Source organism: Festucalex cinctus, chromosome 7 (genome assembly GCF_051991245.1).
Source record: "Festucalex cinctus isolate MCC-2025b chromosome 7, RoL_Fcin_1.0, whole genome shotgun sequence".
NCBI lineage: Eukaryota > Metazoa > Chordata > Actinopteri > Syngnathiformes > Syngnathidae > Festucalex > Festucalex cinctus.
The window spans coordinates 16,288,140-16,301,312 of record NC_135417.1 but is presented as its reverse complement, the minus strand read 5'-3'; the positions used below and the strand labels follow the sequence as shown (position 1 = coordinate 16,301,312).

Genomic DNA, 13,173 nt, shown 5'->3' with positions numbered 1-13,173 from the left:
TTTTAATTTTATTTTTAAATGTATTTTCATGCGTTTACATAACGTTATAAACACCATAGTACTGTACTACTGTGCCGGTGGGCCGCTTATCATGCCCCCTTGAGGCGCTGATCGGGACTTCCAACGACACCCGACCCCTCCCATTTCTTGTCTTCGACCAAAAAGGGGTGTAGCCCGGGGACACGTGACACGGTGTTATCCAATGACACCCGACGCCATGTCCAACTGGTTCAAACTGGTTTGGCTCTTATATTTCATGGTATAAACTAGAAAAACATTGCTTTGCGATATACATGCGCCATTTTAAGCAGCTCCCCTGTCTGCACAGCACTGTGACCCCCTTGTGAGAAGGAAAAAATAAAAGCCCGTTTCACACGTCATTTTTTCCCCCATTTTTTCATCGGGCGACGACATGGCAAAAGCGAAGGTAAGACTTCTTGGGGTATTTCTTATTTTTATTTTTAATTCGCCTGCAGAGAGCTTTCAGTGGTTCTCTTAAAAAAAAAAATCGTGAAGGTTATGTGAGGTTGTCGTCCTTCGTGTGTGGAAACGTCATCGCCATGACAGCCAGCAGTGGCGCGCACACTGCGCAAACCTGCAGCCTGATTAAAATAAACACGTCGCTTTTTTTCCGTTGCAAGCCAAGTAAAAATAACCAATAAATTTTCTCTTGGATAACAACGTCGTGCATGCTTTCTAAAATGTTTTTCTTTGTTTTTCTTTTCTTTTTCTTTTCTTTTTTTTTTTTACACTTTGCGGATAAAATGCACTCTAGCGTCATTTTCGCGCCAAATTGCATGCCAATACTTGCAATGTGTTCATATTTACGTAAGCCTGACAGTTAACTGTCAATCCAAATGTATGTTTTGAGCGCGAGGACTGTGGTGGGGGAGGGGAGGTGATGTGACGTCTTTTTTTTTTTTTTTAAACCCCATCCTCACTTTGTTTTAGCAGCACGTTGTTGTTGTTTTTTTCGTTTACAACAACAAAAAAAATGAATACGTTGTTGAATCAAAATGTATATTTTTAGCGTGGCCGTGTTTTGTATTCGAATGACGTTTTGTTGTTGATGTCGACCCTCAGGAGCAGCCATTGGACAGCGTGATATGAATCGAGTCACTTCCGGGAGTTTGGGTGGGGGGCGGGGGTTGGTTTCAAATCGACATTTGTCCTCTTAAAATTCGGATTAGTTTGTAACCCTCTGTGGTCTGGCAACGGTGCTAAAAAGCGGTAGTTGGCTCCTTCGTAAGACTGTAATTTCGTCAATTTCTCCCCGCTCGCTCCCTCGCGCTACAAACACAGACACACACACACACACACACACACACACAAAAAACAAAGGGAACTGTCATGGCGCCAACGCGTTACCATGGCAACAGCACCCGCCCCGCCCCCTGATGATTTTGAATTCAAATAAGAGCGGGAAAGTCACGTGCTGCTCAGGTCAAGAAACGTTCAAACTTTTTAGCCATGTTTTTTAAAAACAAAAACAAGTTTTACAAGCAAGATTAGTCAAAATTCGATTAGTTATTTAAAATGACATTGGCAATTTTGCTACTAATGAAATGTTTGAATTGTTGTCATCTTATGTTCACTGTGAAATTTAATAAATACTTTTCTGGTTTATTTCTTTTTCCCCACAACAGTCAAGTGGCTCCATTGAGGTTCGTTACATTTTTATTGACTTACTGGATTTTATTTATTTATTTATTTCAAAATAATTGATACAATATGGTTACATTTTAGCATTCTTTCTCTCTACAGAGACGGTGTTCCCCACGCCTGTTGTTGGTGCGTTGCAGTCACTCGGGGGGCACTATTTGCCAGACTTTATTTATTTATTTATTCATTAATTTATCCCCCCCCCCCCCCCCCCCCCCCCCCCACACACACACACAAACGACCATAAGTCAATATTTTGTTACACTCCTAATTTGTACAAGGTGAATCTCTTAGATAAGAATTGCCTCTTTGGGAGTAAAAGGCCAATCGAAATGAGAAATATTGTGCTTAAATGTATTAGAGCCGCACCTAATGTGATGTTAAATCTACAATGTTGATGTTGTTTAACCCAAATTCTATTTTTATTATTTTATTTTTATTTATTTATTTTTCACAATGTAAAATATTATTGTAACAGTTAAATTAGAGCAACACGTCGCTGGATATTTAGTAGACGGGAAAGCTATTACGTTGTATTATAAAATAGATAACGTTTTTTACATTAGGTGCGCAGACTGTTCAAGCGAATTGAAATAATTCATTGATTAAATGATCAATCAAAAATAGATTTAAAAAAAAAAATTCTACATTACGGGAAGGAGGCATTTCTGAATGCTCTGAGTTTGTGCTTGTCAAGATTTAATCAACAGCGCCCCCTGCTAGTTGTTGCTCAGCATTGTGTTCCCATTTGTAAAGTCATTCCAAAATTAAGAAATATTTTTTCAAATGGAAACAAATTATTATTATTATTATTATTATTATTATTATTATTATTATTGTCGTCTTACAGAAACCAAAACCCGCTCCAGTGGAAGTCAAGAAGAAAGCTACCACCAAGGTATGAATCCGAGCACTATCATTGATGTTTTTATGTTTAATAAAATGTTTAATGGCGACTTGTTGCGTTGTAGAAGGGGCCCAAAGCAAAGAAGACAAAGGCAGAGAACGGCAACGCCAAGGCCGAGGTATTGATGAATATTGCTAACACAAACCTATTAGTGTAAACTCTTATTTTTCAATCAATTATGGTGTATTTCTCGCTCCAGGAGCCCAAGGCCGATGCCGCAGAATCCAAATGAGTTGACGTCGACGTGCTCTCTCTTGCCCAACTCCCACCCTGAACCCCCCCTCGCCCCTTCCTGTGTACTTGGTGATTGTACAGTTTGAAATAAGTATTTTTACCAAGTTTTATATTACAAATGTCAGTTATTAGGTTTGCCTTGCACTTGGTGTAACACATGGTGTTCTCACGACGCTCACTCATATCTATTTTGGAATTTCTTAACACCCCTGCAGTTCGTACCTCATAGCTAGCTGTCTCGCTTTCTCTCTTTTTGGTCTTTCATTTGTTTTGTTTTTTTAAACTGCTGAATAGCAGATCCTTTGCCACGCATTTTTTTTCAAACATAAGGCAGCTATTAAAAATAAATAAATTTGAAGTCATGACTTACCAAATGTTTTTGAAACACTGTATATTGTGAAAAAAACAAAAACAAACAAATCTGCCGTCCTCCCCAAGAAACACATATCCTGTGAATTCTAATCTAAACCCGATGATGAAACTTCCCCATAAGCTATGTTTATGACTCCGATGGTTAATCTAAATGTTACTGAAATAAACATTTTTAAAAAGCTCTTAAACCCCTTTTGTATGTCCATTCTCTATTGTGCCAGCAGAGGGCAGTGTCATACCACATTTCATGAAAGACTGTGTTCTTGTTTTGGCCACTGGGTGGCGCACTCAGTTTATCACAGATTAGGGAGGAAAAGTGGGTCAAATATGACACATACTGTTGTGAAAACATTAACCACGTTGCCATCCCGGAACACTGAAGACTTTTATACTTTTGGGGGGTACACTTAACTGCATCTGTGGTGATAAACTGAGAGAGTAATACTGTACATGTGTAGACATATATAGATGTGCCCCTCTGTAGCAGATAACACCCTTTATCCCAGCAATTTTTTCTTGGTGGATGGGTGTTGAAATATCCTCAAAGGTTTGCATTCTAGCAATGTCGAGTCACCATGTATTCGCGTGAGGTTAGGTACAAATCAACACAATATGAGGTTTATGAGTTTTGCTTTAGGTTTGCAGGTTTGCGATTAATCTTTAATGACGGTTTGTTTTGAAATCTTTATGCAGTTAAGGTACAGTTAACATTTATCTGCAATACATTTTATTTTAATCACCCCCTCACACAATGAACACATTTACCCATGATATGGCATACAATATGAAAGCTGAGGTCCCACGTTATGCAAGTACAGTGAATCCCAAGACTTTTATTCATTCGCCAAAGCATAACATTTAAAAAGAACAACACAAAATAAGCTGTTACTCACGGTTGCTGTCACAGATACAGGATCATTTATGCATTCATTGTTGAATATATATATTAAACAGTCCTGTTAGTCTGCACTTGAGACCACTTTTGATGTTTATGGTCCACCATGTCAAGTATGCAATATAGAGCCTTCAAATGTCAACACTTTATTCGCTTTACATTACAGCCGATGGAAGGAGACAACGTGTTCCAATACATACAACGGACATTGGTGTGTGTGTGTGTGTGTGTGTGTGTGTGTGTGGGGGGGGGGGGGGGGTATCGTGGACGAGCTCATTTCTTCAGATGTGAGAGGGGTGTACTTCATGTATGTGCACTTGCACATACATGGCGAATCCTGCTGTGTGGAGTCCCACCTCCCCCCTCACAGTATACTTATAGAACACGTCCACCCGGGCTCATAAAGAAACTTCAGTACATTCACGCGCTACTACCTCCGCAGACCTTTAACCCCACGCCGGGTGACCTGCATCCCAATAAAAGTGCCAGCCAAGGCTAACCAGGTAAAAGGAATTGTTTGGTTAATTAATCAATTAGCGTTGACAAAGAAAAGGTAATTGTGGACTGATTTGGCCGCCAATGCTCGCCTCATTCACGTTCAGTTTGCTTCAATGAAGTGTTTACATTGTAACTTTCATCGTTAAAGTTGAATGGATGGATACAAAGTACTAGACGTTGTTGCCATAAAAGTGTCCATGATGTGCGTTTGTATGCTAGATAACACGCTTAAAAAGTGGTTTGTGTGGAGCAAAATAAAACAAATTGCACAAATGTTACACACTTGTATTTAAATGTGTAAGTCGGAGATGTACTTTTAATGAATTGCAAGCAGCTTCTGATTCCTACTTGTGCAGTCTGCAACATTAACAATAAAATGCGTTTAAACTTTTATGCTAGCCCAAATTTAGTTTCAACTAAATGGGAAAAAAAATTCTGTTTTGTCTTAAATTGTCGACGTGTAAAATAGACTAGACTGAGAAAGAAACTTGAGGCTGTTTGCACGAGGTACTAATTACTTAATTTTTGTATTTATGTTTGTTTTTATGCAACCCATAAAAGTATATATTTTTTAATTGTTGCAATTGTAAGCATTAGTCCATTTTTTTAAATAACTGTAATGCATTTTTAACCCTATTCAGTCATAGTCATTAAAAATATATTATCAATGCATGTATTTGAGCCAATGTAAATATCGCAAATGGGCCAAGCTTTCACATGTCCCTGTTGAATCTAACAGCGTGTTGCTAATCTAATTAAGTAACTTTTGTTTGCTGCAAGCTCATTTGCAAAACAAACTTTTTGTTCCATTTTCAACTTTGTTCTTTTTTTTGTTTTTCTTTAGTTACATGGGAGTTGAAAGAAAAATAAGTTCGCATGAAGCCAAAACTGAGATTGTATGTACCATGACTTAATTTAGATGGTAACTAATGTTAAAGCTAACGCCTAACCGTAAGGATTTTGACATGTAGTGCATTTATGTACACAAATTACAACTGTACACGTTTGTTTAGTTTTGATGCTAACTACTTCCTCTGCTACTCATGCCAACTGTATGAACACACTAATGCTATGCACCTAAGCTAACATTTCTCATCGTCTTCAAGTTGTGTGTGCTTGTACAAAGAGTTTATCATGTTAGAATGTCAATAAAGCTAAAAAGTACGGTCCTCTGCAGCACACATGATAATGCTATCACATCTCACCTACTATGGAACCAGATTTTTTTTTAATTATGTTGTAGTAAGTTCCAAGTTGGTTCATGAAACATAATAACTATTCATACTTAAAGAAATTTAGGGATATTTTGTTTGTTTTTTTCACAACAAAGTTGGAATTCATCTTTAACCAGTGTTGCGCTACAAGGTCAACTGTGCTAATGCTAGCACCACACTAGCTCTAGCTCAACCAATTCAATTTTTTGCGAATGTCAGTGACTTTTACGGGATAAATTGAAATCATTTAATACGACTGTAAATTCACAACAGGATGGAATGCTAATCACCACCTAGCGTTCAACACACTTGGGGAGGTCGCCTTCAATTTTTGTCTACTTTCCCGAGCCCCGAATTTCCCACTTCCCGACTGCCCTCAAATGTAGCACAATGCAGCCGGTGTACTGTATGAACAGGCTGCTTTGTGACGTAACCGTGGCGACAGACGTCCAGTTGCAGACAGTGAAGCTGCCATCCAGTGCTTCTGATTTGGACCAGTCAGTCGCTCGGATTGTGTGTCTCGTCGCCATTTTCCCCACTCACCCACCCCCCGACCCCCCACGAGTCTACTAGAGTGTAAGGAAAGGAGGGGCTGCAAGGAGCGAGAGTGAAAAGGCGGTACTATGACTTACAATGAAGGGATTTCATTGGCTGTCCGGCAGTAGAGTACACGGTGTACCCTGTGTATGTTCATGCCTGACTCTCAATGATGCTGATTGATGCAAATAGCCTACAATCATGATGATGATGATAATAATAATCGTCATCATTGCTCAATAATAATAGCTGTGTGTCAATGTCAATCAAACATTGCATGGCAGCATTTTTGCGTCAAATATGTTATGACATCGTCATTTTTAGTGTTACTGAAGTGTGAAAGCAGCCTTTTGATTTTACACTTCAGGTAGTGAATTGAATATTTCCCAAGTGACTCAGCGGGGCTGCTGGCCAAAAGCTCATAGTACGAACTACTCTGAGTCCTTTCTAAAAAGTCAATAAATAAATAGTAATAATAGTGAATGATTTAAAGTAAAGTAGGTTTTTTTTTTTTTTTTAACCCTCTCACTCCGGCCTTCCTGGGTGGAGTTTGCATGTTCTCCCCGTGCCTGCGTGGGTCTTCTCCAGGTACTCCGGTTTCCTCAAACATTCCAAAGACATGCATGGCAGGTTAATTGGGCGCTCCGAATTGTCCCTAGGTGTGCTTGTGAGTACGGATGGTTGTTCGTCTCTGTGTGCCCTGCGATTGGTTGGCAACCAGTCCAGGGTGTCCCCTGCCTACTGCCCAAAGCCGGCTGAGATAGGCTCCAGCACCCCCCGCGACCCTTGTGAGGAATAAGCGGTCAAGGAAATGAATGGATGGATGTTCTAATGTTAACTGCAACATTTTGGTTATTTATGATAGTCTTAGAGGACTCGGGTTCGAGTCCAGGCTCTGGCCTTCCTGGGTGGAATTTGCATGTTCTCCCCATGCCTGTGTGGGTCTTCTCCGGGTACTCCAGTCTCCTCCCACATTCCAAAGACATGCATGGCAGGTTAATTGGGTGCTCCGAATTGTCCCTAGGTGTGATTGTGAGTGCGGATGGTTGTTCTTCTCTGTGTGTCTTCTTGTAATTAGTTGGAAACCGGTTAAGGGTGTACCCCGCCTACTGCCAGCTGGGATAGGTTCCAGCACCCCCCGCGACCCTTGTGAGGAGCAACCGGTTAAGGAAATTGATGGATGGATAATAGTCTTAATTTATACAGTGAAACATTTTGGATTCATTCTAGTCTTATTTAGAACTGCACAATTTTGGGGGGCGGGTTTTGTAGTTAAACCGGTGCAACTTTTTAGTGGATTAATAGTAGTCAAATTTCATACCACCATTGGGGTATTTACGGTCATCTCAACCAGCTCAACTTTTGAACAATATTGAATAATTAGTTAATTGAGCCAGTAAATTTGCACAGGAAGTCAGACGGTGACTGAATACAGTATACTGTACTGCAAGTGAAATGATTGAAGCAAGTTTCTGATTTTAGCATTTAAAAAAGGAAGCTTATTTTCAGCACTGCACCCTTTGCTGCAGCTGGTAGGCCAAAGCCCAGTTGACCTGCGTTCAACAGCAGCTTTTTAAAAAAATAAATAAATCAAGAGCAGATCAGTGAATTGGTGCATTGACATGCGGTTGCATACACACCCATGTAGTGTTTGTTTGTAGTCAGTCATCAACGTGACTACCAAGATGGAATGTGATAAACGGCGTCCTTAGGTTCTCACCTTCAACACCTTCTTTTTTTTTTGTGTGTCCTTGGGCGTTTTTACAGTCAATCTTCATTCCTAGAGATGATTGTTGGATGCCTTTTTAATAAACAGAATTTCCCTACAAGTTAGTTCACACGTGCTTCTAAAAAAAAAAAAAAAAATAGGGCAGGGAACCTTGTTATGAGCTGCTAGAACATTTTCAGTCAACGGTGCCAAAATTAAAACAAGTACAGCTTCTGTTTACAAATAGCCTGAGAGTATTTAACCCACATATGTTAGTAACATACTCTTAGTGAGAAGTTGGTACACATTTTCAAGTGCTGTTGAATGAGAAACTTTGCCAAATTGTATATCGATTTTAGTTTTTGGACTTTATGGCATTATATATTTAGCCCAATTTTGTATGCAAGTCGGCAAATATTTCGCCACAGTTATAAAACAATTGAATTGTATATAACAATGTTTTGTTACGCCACCGCGCAAGCTAATTCATAACTTCAAACGCTCATATTGATTATGTGATTTTTCATCAATTGGAATAGAATTTTCTCTCCACTTAGTCTAAAAATTGTCATGTTTCCGTGTGAACAAACCACTAATCTTTGAATTCATCCCATTAAAAGAAGTTGTTGTAGTCCGGGATTGTCCAGATTATCTCGTTTGTGTGATTATATTTGCTTTCTATTGGGCTCAATTTAGTAACTGGTCTTTGTCAAGTTTTCCGAAGCAACCTGTCTGTATCAAATATTTTTTATAAAACACCATTACTTTTTTTTGATACTTCATTCAAATGTGACGTATTGAATTTAAGATGTGAAATTGCACCTATGTATAAACTCTTACAATGTAACTTGTGCTTTCTGGGTTTCATCAAATATCTCCGCCGGCGTGCAACGAAAACGCACGAATCAGGAACGGTTGCGTAATCCCACTCTCGGACATGCACATGCTCCGCCATGAACACATTGTTCCCCCGTTTATTCGTCTATATCTGCTAACGAGCTAATAACATGCGACAGTTTGTTTTGGGGGGGAGTAAAGCAGGGTGGGGAGGTGGTTGTGTTTTGGTAGGGCCACTCAGTGAAAGTAATGCTTTTTGACAGCCCCGGTGTGCGTGCTTCTGCAAAAAAAAAAAAAAAAAAAGTGGGCGTGTGCGCCGCAGCCCAGCCTCGCAGATCTGGTTGGGTGAGAGCAGAGCTTTATAAAAAGGCGGAGAGAAAAAGTACCTCAGCTGCTCTCGCCGTTTGGGTTTGGAGGGCAGTAGGTGTCACTGACTGGAGAACTGTGGGAATCTGTAGTCTACGAGAAGAGTTTCTCAGAAGGGAAATTCTTTGGTTGAGTTGAGAATCGGTAGATTCCTGGAAGAAGCTGAGATTGTCTTGGACCGTTGAGGAAAAGAACTTGCAAATATCAGACCCCTCAGACCCCCGGGACATCTTTGTAGAACTTCAATTGTCCTGTCAAGTCTGCTAATCCTCAAGACTCTTGGAGAACTTCTGCAAACCGGCAGTAATCCATCTCCAAACAGGTTGGCATGTGTCTTTCACCGTATTCCCCTGGAAACATAATCCCTGATCTGGCGGTTCGATGGCTGCACAGAACGACCCTGCATCGACTCTTAACAAGCGCTTGTGCGGTTAGAATGTTTGGATTCTGATTTATATCCAACTTTGTACCAGTTTAAGACTGGTCAATTTTAGAATATTCCAGGTATTACGACGGTGGAATAAAGACGGACCCAGACGGTCTTTTATTTTTACAAGACTTTAATCTGGTATTTTGCAAAGAAGCAAACGATCAAGAACAGAGTCTTAAATTTTCCCCGGTTCACGCACACGGTACGTTTTGTTCTTGTCTGAACACTGGACGTCATCCCGCGTGCACGATCGTGTTCATGCAGACCATGTCCCAGGGGCTTTTACCACTGGACAAATGATCTACACTTAGCACGTCAATCAAACTGATTCCGTGCCAAGGCTTTAGGCTAGAGTTGTTCCTTCCTCATGCCATGAGGTCAGATGGTTCTCGTTTGCGAGTGACCGGTCATCCAGACTTCCTCTTATGCCGATGTCGACAAATGAAATTCTCCTGTTTTTTGTTTTTGTTTTTGTTTTTTTGCAGCCAACCCAGGTCTTGCACATCCGTAGACATGATCATCAGGCTGGGAAGGCTGACGCCAGGATACTTTCGCCTCCTTCAGGTAGCGACACTTGCCACGTTCCAGATCTGGACCGCTTACATTTCGCCACCACGTTTCATCTCTCAACATTAATCGAACTCGACGTCGGCCATTGTGACAACGCTTCCCGTGTTTCTTTTTGTACCCAAGCAGTCATCACAACCTGTTTTGTTTAATTATTTACACTAGTTGGGGAAACAAAAGGACCTTCATGTATGACACGGATTGACATGCTCAACAGACGGAGAGGAAAGATGGCGATGGTTACATAATGTATGACACCGCCCCACACATACCCCCCCACACACACACACACAAAGACCAGCAAGAGTAAATTACTGCTTTTGAGTACTGAACCTGAATGTGAATGCTTTATGTGATCTGGTTTTGCTTGGCTTCGACTGTGTGAAAACTAAGATTTGAGAGTTTTCCAGTTTAGTTCTGTCGTCAAACAAGATCTAAACTTTTGTTTTACAATAACAGCCATCTAAGATAAGTCTCAAACATGACAACATTGTTTTCCACAAAATGTTATTTGGGGGTGTGGGCGATAATTCATCCTCATTTTGCAATGTTATAAAATTAAAAATCTGTAGAAAACACCTTTTTTTCAGATTTTAAAATGTATAATTTCGTATAAATTAACCCGTATTCACAGAAACTAGTATTTGATTTCAATTGTACTTTTTTGTAGTTTTATCTCGCATTTAAAACATTTCTTCATATTAGGTATTTTAAAAATGTATTTACTTCAGCATTTAGTATAAATTAAAATGTTAAATGAATTTTAGAATGATAAAGTAACTAGTGTATAAAAAAAAAAGTATTTATATATATATATATATATATATATATATATATATATATATATATATATATATATATTAGGTCCAATTTTTCTTCCTCTTAAATATAGTTTTAAAATCTGAAAATATAGTAAAAAAAATAAAATATTCAATTAATATAAATACATTTATTATAAAAATGTATTACTTATTTTAACAATTGGTATAAATAAAAATTTCTAATGAAATTTAGAATAATAAAGTAACTGTAGTGTATTAAAAATTATTTAGGTATTGGGTCTTTCTCCTAATTATATATATATTTTTTTAATCTAAAAATATAGCCCATATTAAATTTATTAATATATTACATTTATTACTAAAAAAAAAAATTCAAGTTTCAACTTGGAGTAAAATGTCATTCATCCTAATCACTTAAGCATGAATTTTGAAAAAAAGTGCAATAGGCCTATATGGTGTAATAAAAACTCCTGTTTCGGTACACTAACAGGTGGTGTACACTTTACATTATGCGTACTGTATGTTCTTAGAAAGTCCTGGGATGCTTTGCACTTGAAAATGCTGACATCTGAAGACCTCACAGGGGCCGTAGGGTTTACATGTACTGATGCCTCACTAAATATGGCGACACCGTGGAAGTGTAAGACACTCGGCAAGTTCCGGTGAAGTAGTTGTAGTAATTCCATCACAATTGTTGGAGATAATTGCTGTTAAACCATGTTTAGCATGTCTTCGACATTTTGTTTTGGCAAGGTGTCTACTTATTGTTTTTGGTCCCCATTGCTTCTGCCTTTATGGAACATTTTGTGAGAAAAGCACTCGGATTTAGATTTTTGTGCCTGGTGCATTTGAGTAAATTTGTGCCATTTTGACAGGGCTGAAGAAGTAGACTAATACATTAGCTCGCTATGCTAGGTGCCACACTGCCACCTGCTTGTGATCAAAATGTAGTACTGTATTGTGCGTCTACATTACTTTTATTTATTTATTTTTAAAGCATTCTTCAAATGCATTTGGGTTGGTCTGTGCGAAGAGAAGATGTAGACAACTTTGTTAGCTTCTCATGCTAGCTATATCCCTGTAGCTAGCATATCTTTGTGAGCAAAGTACTTTAATTTTGATATTATATTATAAAAGGATAGAACTTTTTGTGATCAAAGGGTAGATCTTAGTTAAAGGATTTACATTGCTTTAATAATTTCATGTCTCAAATGGGAGTTTAAAATGTTATTTTTAAGTGATTCAAGATGAGCCTGCAACTTTCTTTTGTTATTGTACAACGGGGACAAATGTTTAAACAGTTTAATAGTTCTTGTCTTTCTGTTTTGTCCCCACCACAGAGGCAAGTGGCCGGCGAGGTGCAGACTCAGCCTCAAGATCGTGCCATCAATCAGATAGCCATGATGCTGGCCATCATGGGTCTCAGCTTATCCTACTACAGCGCCAAGCAGATGACGGACAAGGTGCAGGCCCACCCGGGACCCTGAACCGCAGATCGACACGCATGGACGGGAAGTGAAGAAGATGAAGCCACTGCGATGTGTTTTAGTTTTCTGCATTCAGACTGTAAGAGGACAAACTGTTCTGCTCGCAGGTGGAAGATGGTATGTGGCCATTAGTGGTTGCAAAGGTGCATGCAAGCATGGTAAAGTCGCAACGGGGGTGTGGGGGGATATTACGTAATTGTACTACTTGAATGCTCAAAGTGGATCTCCACAAAGAGAGTCTCTGGAGATCCGTGACTATTTTGCGCAATCTTGCAGAAACTGTTTTTATAACAAAAAATGTGTTATAAGTCACTACCTAGTTTTTTAATTTATTATATATATATATATAGATTTTTTTTTTTGGGGGGGGGGGGGTCTTGTGACGTCACACGACATCTAATCAATGACGTGTTGTATACTGTATGTAAACCACACTGAGGGCATGTCTGGACTGTTTGAGGATTTATTTTTATTTTTTTATTGATGTACAGACTAATGTGTCACTTTATTTTGTATTGTTTAATAAAGCTGTGAATCTTTTTTTGCAACGACTGCCTTATTTTTTCCCCCAACTAGTTCTAAACATGAGAAGCAGACGTGTGTAGAACAGGCCGTGGAAACTACATGTCCCAGAATGCAGAATATGCCGGGATTGGAGCCCAACAACTTTTACGTGT

General features: G+C 39.1%; 2 long non-coding RNA genes across 3 annotated transcripts; both read left to right on the top strand.

The window, feature by feature from the left end:
- Positions 1-199: 199 nt before the first annotated feature.
- On the top strand, positions 200-3,363 carry LOC144022834 (uncharacterized). Its single transcript, XR_013284411.1, has 6 exons — positions 200-427; positions 1,647-1,664; positions 1,765-1,791; positions 2,513-2,560; positions 2,634-2,687; positions 2,769-3,363. It is a non-coding gene; the product is annotated as an uncharacterized LOC144022834 (long non-coding RNA).
- A 1,065-nt stretch (positions 3,364-4,428) lies between these two features.
- Positions 4,429-12,852, top strand: LOC144022488 (uncharacterized). 2 transcript variants are annotated; one of them, XR_013284339.1, is made up of 3 exons: positions 4,429-4,573; positions 10,146-10,224; positions 12,350-12,852. It is a non-coding gene; the product is annotated as an uncharacterized LOC144022488 (long non-coding RNA). The 2 variants fall into 2 exon arrangements; XR_013284338.1 differs by lacking the exon at positions 4,429-4,573 and adding an exon at positions 9,244-9,552.
- The last annotated feature ends 321 nt before the right edge of the window (positions 12,853-13,173 follow it).